The sequence below is a fragment of the Chenopodium album genome, chromosome 15, assembly GCF_948465745.1.
Source record: "Chenopodium album chromosome 15, dcCheAlbu1.1, whole genome shotgun sequence".
In the NCBI taxonomy this organism is placed as follows: Eukaryota; Viridiplantae; Streptophyta; class Magnoliopsida; order Caryophyllales; family Amaranthaceae; genus Chenopodium; species Chenopodium album.
In genome coordinates this window covers 43,925,521-43,946,031 of record NC_137848.1, presented here as the reverse complement: position 1 = coordinate 43,946,031, position 20,511 = coordinate 43,925,521, and the positions used below count along the sequence as shown (strand labels likewise).

At 38.8% G+C, this 20,511-nt stretch overlaps 1 non-coding gene across 1 annotated transcript; it reads right to left on the bottom strand.

Annotated features, from left to right (window-relative positions):
- Positions 1-4,833: 4,833 nt before the first annotated feature.
- Positions 4,834-4,940, bottom strand: LOC145583654 (small nucleolar RNA R71). The gene has a single exon (XR_014100262.1). It is a non-coding gene; the product is annotated as a small nucleolar RNA R71 (small nucleolar RNA).
- Between the last annotated feature and the right edge of the window lie 15,571 nt (positions 4,941-20,511).

Below are 20,511 nucleotides of genomic sequence, written 5' to 3'. Positions count from 1 at the left end.
TTAAATTACTAAGTTAATTGATCTTTTTTAATCTCTCCCACCAAAATTAAATCAACTCCCAACTACTCTCATTATTTCTTCCACCCACACTTAAATCAACACCCACATTCAACATCAGTCAAACAATTAAAGAACCCTAATCCTTGTTCTTCCCCAATTCACGCCTCTTTTTCTCCCTCTTCACTCCATCCCCTTCATCAACCCCTCCATTTCTTCTCAATTTCTCTGTTTTCTCCTTGAGATCTACCATAATTTCCTTTATTTTTTCCCAGATCTACAAGATCTGACCATGGAGAATCGAAAAATCGCTGATTTGAGTCCCTTAGAGAAGGTTTTCTATGCAACCACCGACGACATGGAGGCTAGTTTTCTGTCTGATCTGATCATTTCTCTTGAGACGGATTCTGAGTGGCCTCGCCGGTTTTTCGAATCTGGTGAAGCTGGCAAGGTTCTGTCCGACAGTGGGTTGCTAGCTCTGGGAAAGGTGTTGAATTCGATTGAGGAAGCGAAAGGGGGGTAAACTTGGTCGCTTTGCCGGAGGTAGACCCTAGCACCGTCAAACCAAAACGCCGTACATACAGACCTCGCAAAATTGGTAGATGTGAAGTTATGAGGAAGATTGGTGGGAGGGGGGTTAAGATTACTGACCAAATTGAGGAAGATGAAAAGGCGAAGGTGGTTGAAGGTGAAAAAAACGACGGGAGAAAAGGGAAGGACAAGGTGGAAGGCGAAGCTGAGCAGGAAGAGGAATTCTGGGGTTATACCATGTCAAATCCTCCACCCAAAATGTATTTCCCCTCTAAAGATGCAAGGGCTGGGAAAAAGGGTGAGATTTGGCATTGAGGTTGATGAGGAGCATATTGACCTAACGTATCTCGACTTCCTCAAGTTTGTGGATCGAAAATCCCACCCATCTGGGTGACTCAGACGCGTAACATTCTCTATCCCTTAACTTTATTAGCATTTCTGATGTTTTATGTGTCCCTATTGTTGCATTAGCCCTTGAAATTGGCTTGATTTTTCTGGTTTATGCCTACTGTTTCTGATTTTTCGAGTCCCTAACTGTTTCCTATTATGTTATTTTTCCGTTGGCTATGTTGTTGTTCATCTGTTGGCTTTGCCATGTTTGCATTCAGATGTTGTTTTGTTAGATAATATTGTTTTGTTGTTTCTCTTCGGATTATTGTTTTTGTTGGATATAGTGTTCTGTTGGATATATTATTCTGATGTAAACTGAGGGTATGTTGTTCTGTTGGATATGTCATTGGATATGCTGTTGGATATAGTGTTGTGTTGGATATTATGTTGGATATAGTGTTCTATTGGATGTTCTTGTTCCTAGGTTGGCTTTGTTGTTGTTAAGATGGGGGCTATGTTGTTGATTAATGGGGATACTGATTGATGGATGATGATGGGTGTTTGAACTATTTTCTTGTTGTTTGATTACCTAAATTGAGTCCCCTTGATCTCTGTTGGCTATGTTATTTTTCATATGTTGGCTTTGCTCTTGTTCATGTTTGTTGTTCATCTGTTGGTTTTGTTCATCTGTTGGCTTTATTCCTGTTCATATGCTAGTTTTGTTAATCTGTTGCCTTTGTTCTTTGTTGATCTGTTGGCTTTATTGTTGTTTCTATGTTGTTGGATATACGGTTGGTTATATTGCTGGGTTCTAGATATTTTGTCGGTTATTTTGAATATTTTGTCGGAAATTTTGAAAATTCTGTTGGATAATTGTTCTGTTGGATATGATGTTGGATATTTTGGTGCTGACCATTTGTTAGATAAAACTGAGGTTAGGTTGGCTTTGTTCTTGTTCCTATTTTGGCTTTGTTGATCTGTGGCCTTTGTTCTTTGTTTAGCTGTTGGCTTTGTTATTATTCCTATGTTGTTGGATATTTTGGATATTCTCTTAGATATGTTGCTGGATTTTATGGATATTTTGTTGGTTATTTTGGATATTGGATTGGAAATTATGTTGGATATATTGATCCGTTGGATATGATGTTGGATATTTTGGTACTGTCCCTTTGTTAGATAAAACTGAGGCTAGGTTGGCTTTGTTCTTGAATCTATGTTGGCTTTGTTGATCTGTTGGATTTGTTCTTGTTCATATGTTGTTGGATATTTTGGATATTGAGGATGCTGATTGATGGATGATGATGGGTCTGTGAACTGTTTTTGTTTTGGTGCATGGCCTAAATTGAGTCCCCCTTGATCTCAATGACCGATGTGGAGAGATCATTTGTTGTTGTTGGTTGATGTGCTAAATTGAGTCCCTAATTGTAGGCGTCATTCGAAGTGCGCCTACGTTAAAGCATGTTGTGAATATGCTTGACACTCATAGGAAGTTGAAATTGACATAATACAATTAGGGACAAGGAAAGTAGGGAGCCGCCAATAAGTTTTTAAGGAACTTGTAAACCGTTCACGGATCATAAAAGGCAACCACGATTAAGGGACAACGATAAGCAACAACGATTGACTCGTGAAGGTTACACCCCATTCATAATCCATGAGATTACTAACTCCATATGGTTCAGAACCACGAAAGGAGGATCGGGGATGATGGTACGAAGTGAGTCATGGAGTCACATTCGCCCGTATTGGCCTCTACTCGATTCTTATTGTGAAAAGTGATTCCTGCGATCTCAAAGGCATGCAAACAAAGATTCAATTCGCTCCAAACTATTATTATGCTAAATTGGTTGAATATTAATGTGGTGTGTTCATTTTATATATATATTTATCCCCGTCCCTTGGTCGTAATTAGTAGTGTTTTTGGCTCCTACGAGCCACTTTTATTACTAATTTGTGTTTTCTAGTGCTTTGGTAGTTTTGCTTGAGTTTTGTAGGAATTTGCGTACTTGAAGCATTTTCCCGGGTTTTTGAGGAGCATCTACAAGTGTTGGAAGACCGCGACCCAGTTCGATAGCCCAAGACCGGTTGGAGGTATCGATCGGTGACTAAGGGCTCAGTTTGATGGCACTTGGGCCAAGTTCGGAGGCCCAAAGGTAGAAGCTCGAGGCCCAAAAGCCTCGCCCAAACCACCAGGCTTCGCCCGGAGGCGCGCCCGGCCGGGCGGGGCGAAGCAATGCAAGAGAAAGCCCGCGCCCGGAGTCGCGCCCGGCCGGGCGCGAGAAAGCTTCACGAGGAAAAAGGACGGGCCCGGTCGGGCGAGCCACTGCCCGGCCGGGCGCGAGAAGGAGCTTCACGAAGAATAGAACGGGCCCGGTCGAGCGAGCCACTGCCCGACCGGGCGCGAGTATTGTTTAGGAGTTGTTACTTTCCGTTCAGCTTTGTTTAGCGATTAGTGCTTGCATAGTATGAATGTGATTTTATTAGGCAAGATTAGATACTTCTTTTTCACTTCTCTTACTCTTTTCTTTTCACTTTCTCTTACTACTTAGACTTTCTCTCTCTAGACTTATTCTCTCTTGTTCCTTAATTCCATTGTAATTCCGCCGTCTTGGTAAGATTTCTCTCTTAATTAATCTCAGTATTTTATTCATTCAATTTCTTCATGTCTTGTTTAATTATTATGTTCTGTTTAGTTTTAATTATGTCTGAGTAGTTTAATTTTAGGGTTTATGGGGATCCATAATTAATATGAAGGGATAATTTGTTATTATTGATTATTGATGTTGCATGATAATTTCTTATTGAATTATTTTAATTCTTTGCAATTAGATTATGAATCGAGCAGATTTAATTTGATTGTGAATGTTAATTTAATATTAAAGGCTATTTTCAATAGGAACTTAGATCTAGTAAATTGCGAGAGCCTGTTAGATCTATGTTGGTTAATAAATTGCGAGAGCCTGTTAATCATGTTATCTGTGCAATGTTGATTAATTGATTGTTATGTTTTATCCTGGAATATTAATTATTGGTGAACCTGTGACCCTAGGCCTTCTTATTATTGATTTTCTCTCTAAACTCAATCTCCGTAGTATAATTTCATATTAAAAACAACAATTTGGTTACTTTAATAATTTAGATTATATTAATTAATTAGGAGTAGAAAGACCAGTTTCCCTGTGGATTCGACCCTACTTCCCTATCTACTTTAGTTAGAGGATTTAGGTAATACTTTTGATTAGGTGATACGACTTTAGCCTGTCAAAATTTGACGCCGTTGCCGGGGAAACGGTTTTATTTTTATTTCTAATTGTTTTTGTAGTCTAGATTATTTTTCTTTTGCCTCAAAGGACATTAGTTCTTTGAGGTAGTTCTAATATCTGTCTTTTTAGTTCTTTGTTTATGCCTAGTTGTTCCAGATCAGGTTACATTCCATTCGATCCTGAGATCGAGCGCTCGTTTCATAGACAAAAGAATTTTTATAGGCAGATCCTGGCAGGTTCTGGGAGTAACGATATTCCTAGAAACCTATTACCTACTTCTAGTGATTCGGAGCACTCTTCTGACTCAGAACTAGAAATGGGTACACCACCACCACCTCCACCTCGCAAGCTTAGCGATTATTCGCAGCCATCCCTGACGGATTTTCCACATCTTTCTCCTCCACCTGATCTCGAGGGAGTCCAATTTGAGATCAAGCCCCAATTTATAACTATGATAGAAAGAAAGCAGTTCAGTGGAGCTAAGGGTGAAGACCCTAATCTTCACATTGCAGATTTCTGTCAATATTGCAACACTATTAGGCAGAATGGGGTAACGCAGGATCAAATCAGGAAGATTCTTTTTCCCTTTTCTTTATGTGGAAAAGCTAAATTATGGTTTAATGGTTTGAATAGAGCTGCACTTGGTATTACTAACTGGGAGACTCTTGCCTTAAATTTTTATAATAATTATTACCCTGCAGAGAAAACAGCTTTATTGAGAAGTGCCATTCAGAATTTTTCCTAGGAGACAGATGAAGCATTATATGAAGCTTGGGAAAGATTCAAGGATCTGCAGAGGGAGTGTCCCCACCACAACTTGGCAAAGTGGCAGCTAATTCAAGCTTTTTACAATGGATTAGGAAATGCATCTGGGACAATTTTAGACTCCGCAGCTAGCGGTAGATTTATGAATTTAAATGTTGATGATGCAGGTCAGGTTATTGAAGATATGGCGATCCATAATTCCCAATATGGGAATACTAGAGGTTATGCTAATAAGGGCAAGCATCATGTTGATTCAGTAACCCTTATGCAAGCTCAGCTTACTTCTATTTGTCAGAAATTAGATAGCCTTACTACTAACAATCCTAATTCTGTTGCTAATGTTTCTGCTGTTTCTAATAATGCTAATGATGCTTTCTGTGAAAATTGTGGAAGTGTAGGTCATTATGAACAAGATTGCAGGAGTTCAATGGAGCAAGTTAATGCTTTCCAAACTTATAAGCAAAATAACCCATACTCTAATTCCTACAATCCCGGCTACCGGAACCATCCCTACCTATCTTACCGTAGCACTAATGTTCAAAATCCTCCACCTCCACAACAACCACAACAAGCACCCCCTCCACAGCAAAAATATTACCACCCTCATGCTAACCAGAAACCCCCATCACAGGTCCCTACTACATCTTCTGACCCTGCTTTATCAGAAATTAGGGCAATGCTGACTAGTATGCAAAAACATATGGAGAGTAGAGACCAACAGATTGACTCTATTATAGCCCATAATAAAGTCATGGACACCCAAATTGCCCAATTGTTCTCTACCCTTCAATCTCGTCAGCAGGGAGCTCTACCAGCGCAGGAAATTCAACCTACGGATCATGCGAATGCAATTACCCTAAGGAGTGGTTCACACTACGATGGGCCCCAAATGCCCAAAAAGGATGAACCTGATTTAATTAATATTGCTAATCCTGATTCCGTTGTACCAAATGCCCCTGCAGGGCTCCAGGGTAAAATTGTTAATACTAATATTTCTAATGATTCATTGCAGGGTACAACCTCAGGGAAGGATGCACCCCAGGAGAAGAGTAGGGAAGCACCACCAGTTATCAAGCTACCTTTCCCCAACCGTCACTTGAAGACTAAGTTGGATAAGCAGTTTGGTAAGTTTTTGGAGGTAGTAAAAAATTTGCAGGTAACAGTTCCTTTCACAGAACTTATTACTCAGGTGCCTACATATGCTAAATTCATGAAAGACATATTGACTAGGAAAAGGGCCTTTAATGAAGTAGAAACTGTAGCATTCACTGAGGAATGTAGTGCACTATTACAAAATAAATCCCCTCCTAAATTAAAGGATCCTGGTAGTTTTTCTATCCCTTGTCATATTGGAAATGTTTTCATTGATAAAGCATTATGTGATCTAGGTGCTTCTGTTAGTGTGATGCCATCGTCTGTATGTGCTAAATTAAATATGGGTGATTTAAAAATTACTAATATAACTTTGCAAATGGCAGATCGTTCTGTTAAATACCCCTTAGGTATTTTAGAGGATGTACCTGTTAGAGTTGGTAAATTTTTTATCCCTGTTGATTTTGTTGTTTTAGACATGGCCGAGGACACGCAAATTCCCATTATATTAGGTAGACCTTTTCTCCATACGGCAGGATAATATCACTTTTAACTTAGGGAAAGTTTTAAAAGGTCCTATGCTTGAAGAAAACTGTTATTTAATTGATGTGCTTGATGTAATGGATGATATTTGTGAGGAGAGCTTACCACAGGTTCTTGCAAGGGACCCCTTGGAGGAAATTCTTTGTGGAAATTTGTCTGCAGGTGACATGTGCATATGGAGCAAGGAGGTGGATGACATAGAAAGAGCTCTTGCCACCGAGGAATTTAATGCTAATGATTGTATGAAGGTAGTAAATTTGGTTCAGGAATCAAAACCTGCAGAGGTGAAGAAACCTGAACTAAAACCTCTCCCATCTCATTTAAAATATGTTTTCCTTGATGAGCAGGAATTGTACCCTGTGATCATTAGTACTGCACTGGATGACCCACAAACTTCCCAACTTCTAGAGGTTCTAAGAACCCACAAAAGGGCAATAGGGTACAGTATTGATGATCTCAAGGGTATAAGCCCTGACTTTTGTATGCACAGGATACACTTAGAGGACAACTACAAACCCTGTATTCAACCCCAGAGGAGGTTGAATCCTAATATGCAAGAGGTAGTCAAGAAAGAGGTTATGAAATTACTTGATGCAGGTATTATCTATCCTATTTCTGACTCTAAATGGGTAAGTCCTGTTCAGGTGGTTCCTAAGAAGGGTGGGATGACTGTGATTAAAAATGATAAAAATGAATTAATTCCCACTAGAACTGTTACAGGGTGGCGTATGTGTATTGACTATCGTAGATTAAATGTCGCCACTAAAAAGGACCATTTCCCTCTCTCCTTTATTGATCAAATGCTTGAGAGGTTAGCTAATCACAAGTTCTTTTGCTATTTGGATGGGTATTCGGGATTTTTCCAAATTCCGATCCACCCTGAAGATCAGGAAAAGACTACCTTTACATGCCCTTATGGCACTTTTGCATATCATAGAATGCCTTTTGGTTTATGTAATGCACCTGCTACTTTTCAACGTTGCATGATGAACATATTTTCTGATTTCATAGAGTCTATTATGGAAGTCTTTATGGATGATTTTAGTGTCTATGGTTCTTCATTTGATGCATGCTTATCTAACCTTGCTAAAATCTTGAAAAGATGTGAAGAATGCAACTTGGTTTTAAATTGGGAGAAGTGTCACTTTATGGTGACAGAGGGAGTAGTCCTGGGTCACATTGTATCTGATAAGGGCATACAGGTAGACAAAGCTAAGATTTCAGTGATTGAGCAATTACCTCCCCCAGTTAATGTTAAGGGAGTTAGGAGTTTCTTGGGTCATGTGGGGTTTTATCGCCGTTTTATCAAAGATTTTTCTAAAATTGCTAAACCACTAACTCAACTTTTGCTTAAGGATGCCCCTTTTGTTTTTACTGACGAGTGTCTTGAGGCTTTTGACAGGATTAAGCAGGCTTTGATATCGGCACCCATCATATGTGCACCCGATTGGAACCTTCCATTCGAGGTCATGTGTGATGCAAGTGACTTTGCTCTAGGAGCCGTGCTTGGACAAAGGAAGGATAAAGTTTTGCATGCTATTTATTATGCAAGCAAAACTTTAGATGAGGCCCAAGTTAACTATGCCATCACGGAAAAGGAGTTTCTTGCTGTTATATATGCTTTAGAAAAATTTAGATCATATCTTGTTGGTTCTAAAGCCATTGTTTTTACTGACCATGCAGCTTTGAAATATATAATAGCTAAGGCGGAATCTAAGCCAAGGCTACTCCGGTGGGTTCTTCTGCTCCAAGACTTCAATATCGAGATAAGAGATAAAAAGGGAGAAGAGAACGTAGTGGCAGACCACTTGTCACGTGTCAGGTATGATGAGGGTAAGGATTCTCTTCCCATAGATGATTCGTTCCCTGATGACAACCTGTATGCAGTAGTGGAGAATCACCCTTGGTATGCGGACTTTGCTAATTATTTAGTGGGTGGTACTCTACCTCCTGACTTGTCCTACCAACAGAAAAAGAAATTCCTCTCTAATGTTAAACATTACTTTTGGGATGATCCTTTTTTGTTTCGTGAGTGTGCAGATGGATTATTTCGCAGGTGTGTTCCCGAATGGGAGGTTCACGGCGTCCTTACAAGTTGCCACACTTCACCCTATGGTGGACATCATGGCCCCACTAAACGGTGGCTAAGATTAACGAGTCATGCTTCTTTTGGCCTACCATATTTAAAGATGCTAACACTTTTGTGCAGGCTTGTGACCCTTGCCAGAGGACTGGCAACATTTCGCGGAGGCATGAGATGCCCCAAACTGGGATTTTAGAAGTTGAAATATTTGATGTTTGGGGTATCGATTATATGGGGCCGTTCCCATCTTCCAATGGGAATTGTTACATACTTGTAGCCGTAGACTATGTGTCTAAGTGGGTAGAAGCCATAGCCTCACCAACAAACGACTCTAAGGTAGTCATCAAGTTATTCAAGAAGATCATATTTCCCAGGTTTGGTGTTCCACGAGCTATTATTAGTGATGGGGGTACCCACTTCCACGAGAGACAATTGGACAACTTACTTAGGAAGTATGGTGTGTATCATAGAACCGGGCTTAGTTACCATCCCCAAACTAGCAGTCAAGTTGAGGTCTCTAATAGGGAAATCAAGGCGATCTTAGAGAAGGTAGTAGCCAAGTCTAGAAAGGGTTGGAGTATGAAGCTTGATGACACACTTTGGGCATACCGAACAGCATTTAAGACACCGATTGGTACTTCACCTTATAGACTAGTTTATGGTAAGGCATGTCATCTTCCCGTAGAGTTGGAGTACAAAGCTTTTTGGGCAATCAAGGAGTTTAATATGGATTCTAAGGCCGCAAATAAGAAGAGACTTCTCCAACTCAATGAATTGGATGAGTTTAGATTGTCAGCATATGATAGTGCAAGGATCTACAAGGAGAAGACTAAGAAGTGGCATGACAAGAGGATCCTACCAAAAGAGTTTGCACCAGGTGACAAGGTTCTTCTCTTTAACTCTAGATTAAAGATTTTTCCAGGAAAGTTGAAATCTAGGTGGTCCGGTCCCTTCACTGTCACAAAGGTGAACAAGTTTGGTTCGGTGGAGTTAGTGAATGACAAGGGTGAAGAGTTCAAGGTAAATGGCCAAAGGTTGAAAGTGTATCATGAAGGTGCTACCATTAGAGGTGTGGAGGAGACTCTCTTAACTCCACTTCCAAAATGAGCTCAAAGATGGTAAGAAGGTCGTGCGGGACCTAGATAAACCAGCGCTTTGCGGGAGGCAACTCGTATTTTACTTGCTTTTATTTTTACTTTTTCTTCCTTTATTATTATGAGAGGAGAGAGGAGGGAATTTAATGAGTTTTACGAGTTTTTGGTACAGATTAGAGGAAAAGAGTTAGCCAAAATTTTGAAGAAAGCAGTCGTCCAACTATGCTCTCGGGCCCAGCCGGGCGGAGCATCGCCCGACCGGGCGCGAGAGTTGACGTATACGGGCATTTAATTGGCCCGACCGGGCGGAGGAACGCCCGACCGGGCGCGAGAATAGGTTCTCCAAATTGAAGAAAAACGCCCGATCGGGCGCGAGAGTTGACGTATACGGACGTTTAATTGGCCCGACCGGGCGGAGGAACGCCCGACCGGGCGCGAGAACAGGTTCTCCAAATTGAAGAAAAACGCCCGACCGGGCGGTGAGGCGCCCGATCGGGCGCGAGAGAAGAATCCTGGACGTTAAAGATCGCCCGATCGGGCGGTGTAGGCGCCCGACCGGGCGCGGCTCTATTCCTTCCCACGGCTTCTTCTTTCTTCTTCCCCTTTTCTTCTTCTTCCTTCTTTCTTTTCTCACCATTCCGCCATTTTCTCTCTCTAAAATTCATATTTTCCTCTAACTTCTCTCTAAGTTCTCTCCTTCATTTCTCACCCAAATCCAAAACTTTTTACATATTTATACTCCTCTCTCCATCCTCTACATTCCTATATCAAAAATTTTCATTTCCCACAAAATTTTAATTTCGACCACCACTCCAATGGCGGCAAAGAGGGCCAGAAACTTGCTTGGGGGTAGTTCAAGAGGGTCATCTCAACAATATGACCCGACTCTTCAACTTGCTCAGTGGCCAACGATCAAGATCGCGACGCCGGAGCAACGGGAAAAGCTTGAGTTACTCTACGGACGCGAGGTAATCCCTTCACGGTGGTTACACCGCCCTACTTTAGAAGCTTTAGGTATTTATGGCTTTGTTAGGAGATTTTTAAATGATATTGGTATGCGTAAATTTGTAGATATGCATTATTCGACATACCGTGAATTAACTTGTGAATTCTTATCGTCTCTAGTTATTCAAAGTCATAAAAGTGGTCCGAAATTAATTTTTAGGCTTAATAATAGAAACATCACTCTTTCTTTTGTGGAATTTTGTAAATTGTTTGAATTGGAACCTGATTTGGATAGGCAATGGAATGCTGAGTTTAAACTAGATGATGTTTATTTTGCTTTGACTGGTATTCCACATGTTTCTGCACAACATGCTAGTGCTAGGCCCATCCACCACCCCGTCCCTAAAATGTGGCAAAGATTTGCCGGTGTCTGTTTCCTAGGTAGGAACGAACCCCATAACTGTCAGACCAATGAATTAGCTGTAATTGGCCATTATATGTTTGGGTTCGGGAAATTGAACATAGCTCGATATATCATCCACCACCTAGGTAGGCACGCTACGGCCAGCGACCAGGCCACTACCCCCATCCGTCTTGGTGGCATTATCACTAGGATAGCCATCAAGAAGGCCGGTTTTGTAGAGAGTGGACCCCACCGCATGACTAACATGGGACCCGACACCTACATTACCTCTAGGTACCTTGAGGAGCTTGGGTGGTTGAGGGTAGACGGGAGCTAGGTCACCCATTGGTGCATTAGGACAGGGACTGAACAACCCTTACCCATTTTTCCTTTGCCCAACCCCGACCTGACCGCCTTTCCCCCAGGGCAAGAGTCTTACACTTATGCCCTGTTATTTGCCCATGCGATGGGTCAGGATCCACAGCAGGCCCAGGTCCAGGCCCAGCCACAACCAGTAGTTAAGCCTATCCCGCAGCCACCTTCACCACCTCGACAGTCCTATTCCGTCCCTCACGGTGACTCTGACCCAGTTTGGGACTTGCAGAGTATAGGCCAGGCCATAGGTCGTATAGAGCATAACCAGACCGAGTTTAGGCAGATGCTTGGTTCTGTCGACCATAGGCTAGGCTACCTAGAGAGGAACCAGGGTAGGGGACTCTACCCCATCTATGATGATTATGCTCGTCGGGGCAACATTCCCGACGATGCTGTTTACCCAGACTAGTTCTAGCCCCCACCTCAGGGATACGATAGGGATCCCACTGCCCATGGTATTTACACAGACTATTCTTCGTTCCATGGGTGCGGCCAGGACATACCTTTTGGGGGACCGGCGGGGGGGGAGTTTTCATGCTAACTATTTTGGTGGTAGCTCCTTTAGTGCAGATGGTGCAGGTTCCAGTGGTGGAGCAGGTGGGTCCACACGGATGGACCAGGATGAGGATGAGTAGCCAGCTGGGCTAGCTTCGAGCCAATGAGGACATTGTCTGATCTTGGCTTGGGGGAGATTTTTAGATTTGGTATATATTTCTTTTTCCTTTTTCTTTATTTTTGTTTATTTTTGGTGTGTTTTGTTAGTTTAGATTTATTGCTTTTAGATTAGTTTATTGCTTTCCTTATTTGAAAAATACAAAAAAATTGAAAAATCAAAAAAATAAAAAAATACGAACCAATGAACTGTAAATCATGCTTCCTTGTGCCCCATACTTGAGAAAAATTGTTTTGATTCTTGGTATTTGATTTTGAGCATTGTGGATTTGTTGATCATGATTTGAAGTTTAATTACTTGGATTCCTAAAGTTGCGTCAATTTTGTCCAACTACTTGTGAATATAGTGCTTGACTAGTTGATTTGGTTAGGAATGTGTGATTAGTTCCTGGTATGTCAATGAATTTGAGTATTGATTTGTAACGATGAGTAGTGTTTCATAACTCACTATTATGCACATGAGGAGGACGAAGGCATTTGTTCTTTTAGGTAGCCTTCAGATGATTTTAGATACATTTGTTCCCTTCTTGCTACCCATGTTGTTGCCTTGACTTTTTGTTGTTTATTAGCCACATTACAAGCCATATTTGCCCCATTGGTTACTAGTCCCAAGCTTGTCTTGGGGGAGCTATTAGTGAGTGAGGTGAGGGAGTTTGTAGTGTGCACATTATTTGCACAATTTGGGTGGGGTTTGAGAAGTTGTTTGTTCTTGATCATATTTTTGTTTTGATGAGTTTTAGTGTGTATATATTTGAAAAATAAAAGTGTGATGGAAAAGAAAAAAAAAAAGTAGTTCAAGAAAAAAACTGAGAAAATAAAAAAAAAAAAAAGAAAAGTGAACTTCTATAAAAAAAAAAAAATGGAAAAAAAAGAGAAAAAAGGAAAAAAGTGTTTAATGTTCAAATGTTCTAAGTGAGGGTTGATCAAAAGAAAGAAAATAAAGTTGAGTTTCAATGGAAATATTTCAAGTATAATAGTAAAGTTTGTTTATTCACTCAAGTTCTACATTGTTATATTTTTATGAGTGGATTAGTAAGTGTTGGGATTGTTTATATTATTTGGAGTTATATTTGGTGGATTTGTGTTGGAGTTAGTTTTGTTGGAGATGTTTATGATCATTATATTTGATCATGGGTTTATTAGGATTTGGCTCCCTTTTTGCAAAGCTTTTCTCTCACATGCATATTCCCAAATTTATCCTACCCTTTCACCCTAGCCTTACATTACAAGCTTAAAAGACCTTTTGACCTTGTGCATAGAGTTGTGTAAATGTGAAAGTGTTGTTTATCAATGCAAGTTATGACTTGACATATTCCGAGTCGACTATTAGGTTGAGTGTATGTCTTTTTAAACACACGAGTGTTGTGAGTTTGGGAGGGCATTGTTCACATTAAAGGGGTTGGGATGGAGAGCGATCGAGTACATCTTTTACTCGCCACATAAATGAGAGTTGAGTGTGTAAGCACTAGTCTTGAATTCTATATGCTCTTGTGGTTTGCTCTACTTGACAATTGTTGGGGAGGAAGGGTGATTAGATGGATAGGATTGGTTGATTTTGAAGCACGTTCACTTGATTTGCCTTGAATCGTTTGTTCTTGATTTTTATATTGGGGTGAGGCATGTTTTATTGTTCATTGAGGAGCTCTTTGCTTAGGGACAAGCAAAGGTTTGGCTTGGGGGAGTTTGATGTGTTCATTTTATATATATATTTATCCCCGTCCCTTGGTCGTAATTAGTAGTGTTTTTGGCTCCTACGAGCCACTTTTATTACTAATTTGTGTTTTCCAGTGCTTTGGTAGTTTTGCTTGAGTTTTGTAGGAATTTGCGTACTTGAAGCATTTTACCGGGTTTTTGAGGAGCATCTACAAGTGTTGGAAGACCGCGACCCAGTTTGATAGCCCAAGATCGGTTGGAGGTATCGATCGGTGACTAAGGGCTCAGTTTGATGGCACTTGGGCCAAGTTCGGAGGCCCAAAGGTAGAAGCTTGAGGCCCAAAAGCCTCGCCCAAACCACCAGGCTTCACCCAGAGGCACGCCCGGCCGGGCGGGGCGAAGCAATGCAAGAGAAAGCCCGCGCCCGGAGTCGCGCCTGACCGGGCGCGAGTATTGTTTAGGAGTTGTTACTTTCCGTTCAGCTTTGTTTAGCGATTAGTGCTTGCATAGTACGAATGTGATTTTATTTGGCAAGATTAGATACTTCTTTTTCACTTCTCTTACTCTTTTCTTTTCACTTTCTCTTACTACTTAGACTTTCTCTCTCTAGACTTATTCTCTCTTGTTCCTTAACTCCATTGTAATTCCGCTGTCTTGGTACGATTTCTCTCTTAATTAATCTCAGTATTTTATTCATTCAATTTCTTCATGTCTTGTTTAATTATTATGTTCTGTTTAGTTTTAATTATGTCTGAGTAGTTTAATTCTAGGGTTTATGGGGATCCATAATTAATATGAAGGGATAATTTGTTATTATTGATTATTGATGTTGCATGATAATTTCTTATTGAATTATTTTAATTCTTTGCAATTAGATTATGAATCGAGCAGATGTAATTTGATTGTGAATGTTAATTTAATATTAAAGGCTATTTTCAATAGGAACTTAGATCTAGTAAATTGCGAGAGCCTGTTAGATCTATGTTGGTTAATAAATTGCGAGAGCCTGTTAATCATGTTATCTGTGCAATGTTGATTAATTGATTGTTATGTTTTATCCTGGAATATTAATTATTGGTGAACCTGTGACCCTAGGCCTTCTTATTATTGATTTTCTCTCTAAACTCAATCTCCGTAGTATAATTTCATATTAAAAACAACAATTTGGTTACTTTAATAATTTAGATTATATTAATTAATTAGGAGTAGAAAGACCAGTTTCCCTGTGGATTCGACTCTACTTCCCTATCTACTTTAGTTAGAGGATTTAGGTAATACTTTTGATTAGGTGATACGACTTTAGCCTGTCATAATGTAACACATAACTCTAAAATATTTGTGATCACTTTAAGTAAATAATAAGATTAAAAAGAAACCTAAATCGGTCGTCCAAATTATCTTATTAGGCATGATTTTCAATTACATATTCCCTTTAAACATGCAATATGGTGATCAATAATAATAATAATAATAATAATAATAATAATAATAATAATAATAATAATAATAATAATAATAATAATAGAATAAACATTAATATTGGAAGCAATTTAACAATAAATTGTTAGTCAAATCAAATATAAATTAACCTAATCATGATACCAGCAATATAAAAATAAATTAAGTAATTAAAATAATTAATTACTCACATTACACGCATTCCTTAAAATTGCTACATCATGAATAAATTGGTAGTAACTTCAATAAAAATATAAATCAAATTGAAATTAAATTAAATAAATGTAGAGTTGATTTAGTCCAAACCCTCAGTTAATTATACCTTTCACGCCTTGGTTTAAGGACGGAACCTCGCATCAAGTATGGACTCCTTGGAGTACTTAAGGGAAGGAATAATGTAATTAGAAATACAGGTATAAGGTTTAGAATATGAGAGAGAGAAGAGAATGATTTTTGGTGTAGAAGAGAGGAAGAGAGAATGATTTGGTGCCCCGAACTGTAGAAAGGAGGGGGATATTTATAGGGAAAATGAGTAGAGGGAATACACGGAACCCTAAAAAGATAAAACCCTAGTTTTGAGGCGCCATGACACGGCAGGGGTTGCCGCGACAGGGGACATAATACCGCGTCGCGATGAAATAACAGCCTTAAAAAAGATAAAACGCGTTCAGGTTTACGCGGAGAAAACATGGGAAATTCCCTTGTCACGGCATGTGTACCGTGACACGGCAGAAAATGCAGTGACGCGGCAAAGTCCACCTTGGTGCGACACGTGACGCCGTGTCACGGTGTACTATTTTTTGAAATGCGGCGGAAAATACAAAAAAAAAGCACCGTGACACGGTGTAGAATACCGTGTCACGTCAATATGCACCGTGCCACGTCAGCCTTTGCCGCGTCGCGACATTTTAGCTGCTGCTGCGCAGTAATTCCAATTTTTTAAGCGTTTTTAAAACTACGATAACTTTTGATCCGTAATTTGGAATAAACCATATAATATATCATGGAAATCTTATCAAGTCTACTTTTCAAGCCAATTGGAATCAGGTCAAAATCATTTGTAGATTTTAAGAGATGGTCGTTTTAGTGAAAGGGTTTCAGTTTTGGGCCGAGTTTAGTATTTTGCCCATATCTTCTTCGTTTTAAATCGTAATTAGGCTTATGATATATTTTTGGAAAGGTTATTTCAAGGCCTATCCAACCAAATAATAGTTGGATCAAAATTATAGGGTCAAAAAATCAATTTCTCTCGGTTTTGTGATGTGGACACGAAAAGTGGAAAGTAAGTTATGGTTTAAGGAAATAAGCTAGGAATTGGATTGGTTTATGAAATGTATTGAATAGAAACATGGATTTAAGCACTCTAAAGATTAAATACTCCACCCTATCAATAATGGCGGTGAAAGGTTGTTCATCATCGGGTTTGGTTTTGAGGAGACATTTTTAGGTATCTACACTAATTGATCTCAATGACCTATGAGAGAGATCATCAACCACCCTAAATTGCATATGACGAAGGGACTCATTTGATAAAAAAAAATTGTTTGATTTGCTCCACTTTTTGATCCATCCATTTTAGAATCAAATAGTGTTAAGGTAATAAACAAGTGTATTTTTGTTATGCTGAGAAAACAAACTTCTGATAGAATTTTTTTTTTTCTTTTCATTTGAGAACCTAAAAGAAGTTGTGAATATTTTTTTGGTTATAATACTGAATAGAAAAATACTACTACTACTACAATAATCATACTTCCATTTCATGATTAACAAAAGCATGCCATACTATGCTTACATACTAGAGAGAGTCCCACAAAAGTTACACATAATCACAGATTTTGAGTCCCATACATCAGAATATGGTTATGAGTGGCAGTCCACCCTTATATGTAGGTCCTAAGGACTACCCAAAAACTATCTTACACCCATAAGAAAAAAACAAATACCATAGAACAGAAGTTTGAGTCCTTACCTTACACAGAATATTTATGTTAACTTCTTCTCAATCAGCATCTACTTCCATATCAAGATCTTCTTCTGCTTGAGCCTGGTTAACTGGTCTGAACCTGTTATTAAGGTGGTTTACAGATTGTGCCACCAAATCAGGGCTGACAATGAGCCTATCTAGTAGAATTCCTAGCTCTTCCAGTCTTCTCTTTTTCATATGGGGTGGAGTGAAGTTGTTGCCTCCCATCCTTTTCAGAATTTCAATCATACATGACTGTAATGTGATCCATGTGAATTTGTTTGATAATGGGTCAAATGTGTTGTATGCATCTTCCACAGTTTTAACTAACTCCTCAACATTTTTGGGGAATGATTGATATTGAATGGATTGCATAACTGTGAACAACCTTAAGTCTAGCACATTTAGGTTTGGAGATTGTGGAGGCTGGTACACCATCTTGATGTTGAATACATTTTGTGTACAAGCTGCCACAAACTCTGGACTTGTTGGAATTTTATGGGGTCTTGCATTATCCCATTAAATGACAATATCCTTAGACAAGTGTGCTGGCCAATTCTGTATAATGGTTGGAATGACCTTATTGACCAACATGTCTCTAATCATATCCTTAGTTAATGATTGCAATGCTTTCAACTCTATTGTTCCCGCTGGCCTGTTTTTGTTGGATTTTTTGGCCCTTTGCTCATAAACAAACCCAAATATTCCATACTTGCCATCATGGATCATTTCCCCATTTGTGTTGTGCTGTGGCTTTCCTATCATGGCCATGAACATAGCTTTAACCTTAAACCTTCTGGACTGCTCACACCTATAGGGATTTTCTTTATTGGGCAGTAGATAAAACTTTCTTGTCTCTAGGTTCAAATAGAACCACTTTTCATCATTGTGAATGACATAGTCCATGTCATTGTAAATTGGGTCCTCTGTTTGTGTGGCAGGGCTGAGGTGTGCCAAACACTCATCTCAGTCTCTCTATCTTGTGGTTGTCAGTTAGCTTTAGATGATTACATCTTGTATGAGTTCTAAGCAGCCCCTTTTTTCTCAGCCTGTACATTGTTACATGAGATATTTTTAAATAACCTACATAACTTCTTTCTGTGGTTCTCAACCTAAGTGGGCATGACTGAAGGAATTCTTCGGAATAATGCTTGAATTTGGGACCAACTTTGCCTAATTTTTTATTCCCGACATCAATCAGCTCCCCACTTTGTTTTTGCTTCATAACATCAGTGAATAATCTGTAAACTGTTGATTTGTGGACCCTGAATTTTGCTGCAATTTTTTATTGCATTCCCTTTGCAATGTGTCATCATCCCTAAGTTGTGTTAGAATTTCATCAACAATTCCTCATTTTTTAGCAAGAGTAAGTTGTGTTCTGTCACTTTGTTGGTGACCATTGCCTTCATTGTGATTTGCATGTTCATTTTGTTGTAGAAGATCTTCCTCCATTAGAATCTGATCCATGCTAAAGTATTCATCACCAGCGCCTTATTCCATTTTTTTTTTGCTTTGTTTTGTTTCTGCTGTTTCAGGTTGTGCTGTAACAAAGGACCCTCCCCACCACTAACAGATGCTATACAAGATGATGCTTGAAGCCTTGACTTTTTGGAAGCTTGAAGTGCTGACTGAGATTAATTAGGATTTTAGTTGTTTCATTTTGAAGGCTGTATTTAATGCTGCTCTGTAAATTTTTGAACAAGAATGGTGGTGTATTAAGTGTTGTATTGCTGTATTTATAACTTAGGTTCAAACAAAAAAAGTGGAGCCAAATTTGAATTTTGGGAAAGTTGAAAAATTTGAATTTGGAGGCCAAAATTTCAACTTTCCAACGAAAATTCTCCCTCCACTTTTTGTAAAAAAACTGACAGGATTGCATATGGGTTAGATTTTTGGTCTCCACTTTCTCTCTCATTAAATATTAATCCCCTACCCTTACTTTTGCTAATACACTTTTACCAAATTTTGCCTTGGGAAATGTGATTCCTTCTTTATTGCAGATTTTATGAAACAGAGGTAGTATAATTGTTAAACCTTAATATAGTTAGAGAAACTTAACTATTGATAACTGATTGATTGACTTGAGAAAAAAAAATTATGCAATAAAATAAAATACAGGCTAACTCATTTAAAACTATCCCTCCTTTTTCAACTTAGCTATAATGTAAACCTTCCACAAGATGGATTTGTTCCATGTAGCAATTCCAAAAGTTTCTTCCGACCAACTAATGGCCTTGCTTCTCAAAAACAGCAATCATACCTCTTTTCATGGAAATATATTTAGTAAAGACTTTAAAAATAACATCATAACATATAAACCCTAGCAAGAACAATTAGCTATTTTCTACATGTCTTTACTTTTTATTAGCTAAGGGTTCTACATTAATTAAGTATCAACTTTTATTGTTAGACCTATTCACACTTAATGATACTATTTCTAGTTATTTATCGGTTATAATTAGTTTTAACAAAGAGGAAATATGAATTAAGTAAAATTAAGAATTGTGAGTTATACCATAATCCTTCCATATTTACAGTTTAACATTGCCTTGAATTATGAAATTATAGACACATAATGATAAAAGTAACGAGACAAATATTTAAAGAAGAAATAAAGACAAAATAGAGTTGAAGAGATTGTTCAAGGACTAATTTAACCAAAGGTTTTAGCTTATGGTTGAAACCCAAAAATATGTTTTTTACTCTATTACACCCACTCACACGAGAGCCAGTTGGGCTCGAAGTGAAGATGCATCTTGGGCCCTCCATCCTCATGCCCAGGCTAGCATGAAATATTCCACTTGAAAGTGGGGGTGGATCAGATTTTTATCCTTGACCTTTGTGTCACGCTGGCTCAAAAAACATGTTAATGAACCAATTCATTCAAAAGGTTAAGCTCGTAGAAGCCCTAGAATCTGCTTTTATACTCTATTAGATATTATAGATAAGAAAACAACACTTAAAATTTGAATTAGGTTGAATGCTTAAATAGGGTTCTAACGATTTTTCTCCAAAAGTCTCGTAAAATAAGAAAACAAAACTTACTTAATGAATTAAACACCCTATATACACTTTCCTAACACCTTACTTAATGATCTTTAGTTCGATGACTACATGTACCGGAAGTTTCATAAATCGGGGAGATTCACAGTGAAAATGGGGTATGCCTTCCTTATATAATCTAATCAGGAAACCAACATAGCTGGGAACATTGATCTTTATAAGAAACTATGGTCACTGAATATCCTTCCTAAATGTAAGCTTTTTATGTGGAAGCTTTTACAGAATGTAATTGCGACAAAGGTTAACTTACGGAAAAGAGGAGTGGATGTTGCTACGCATTG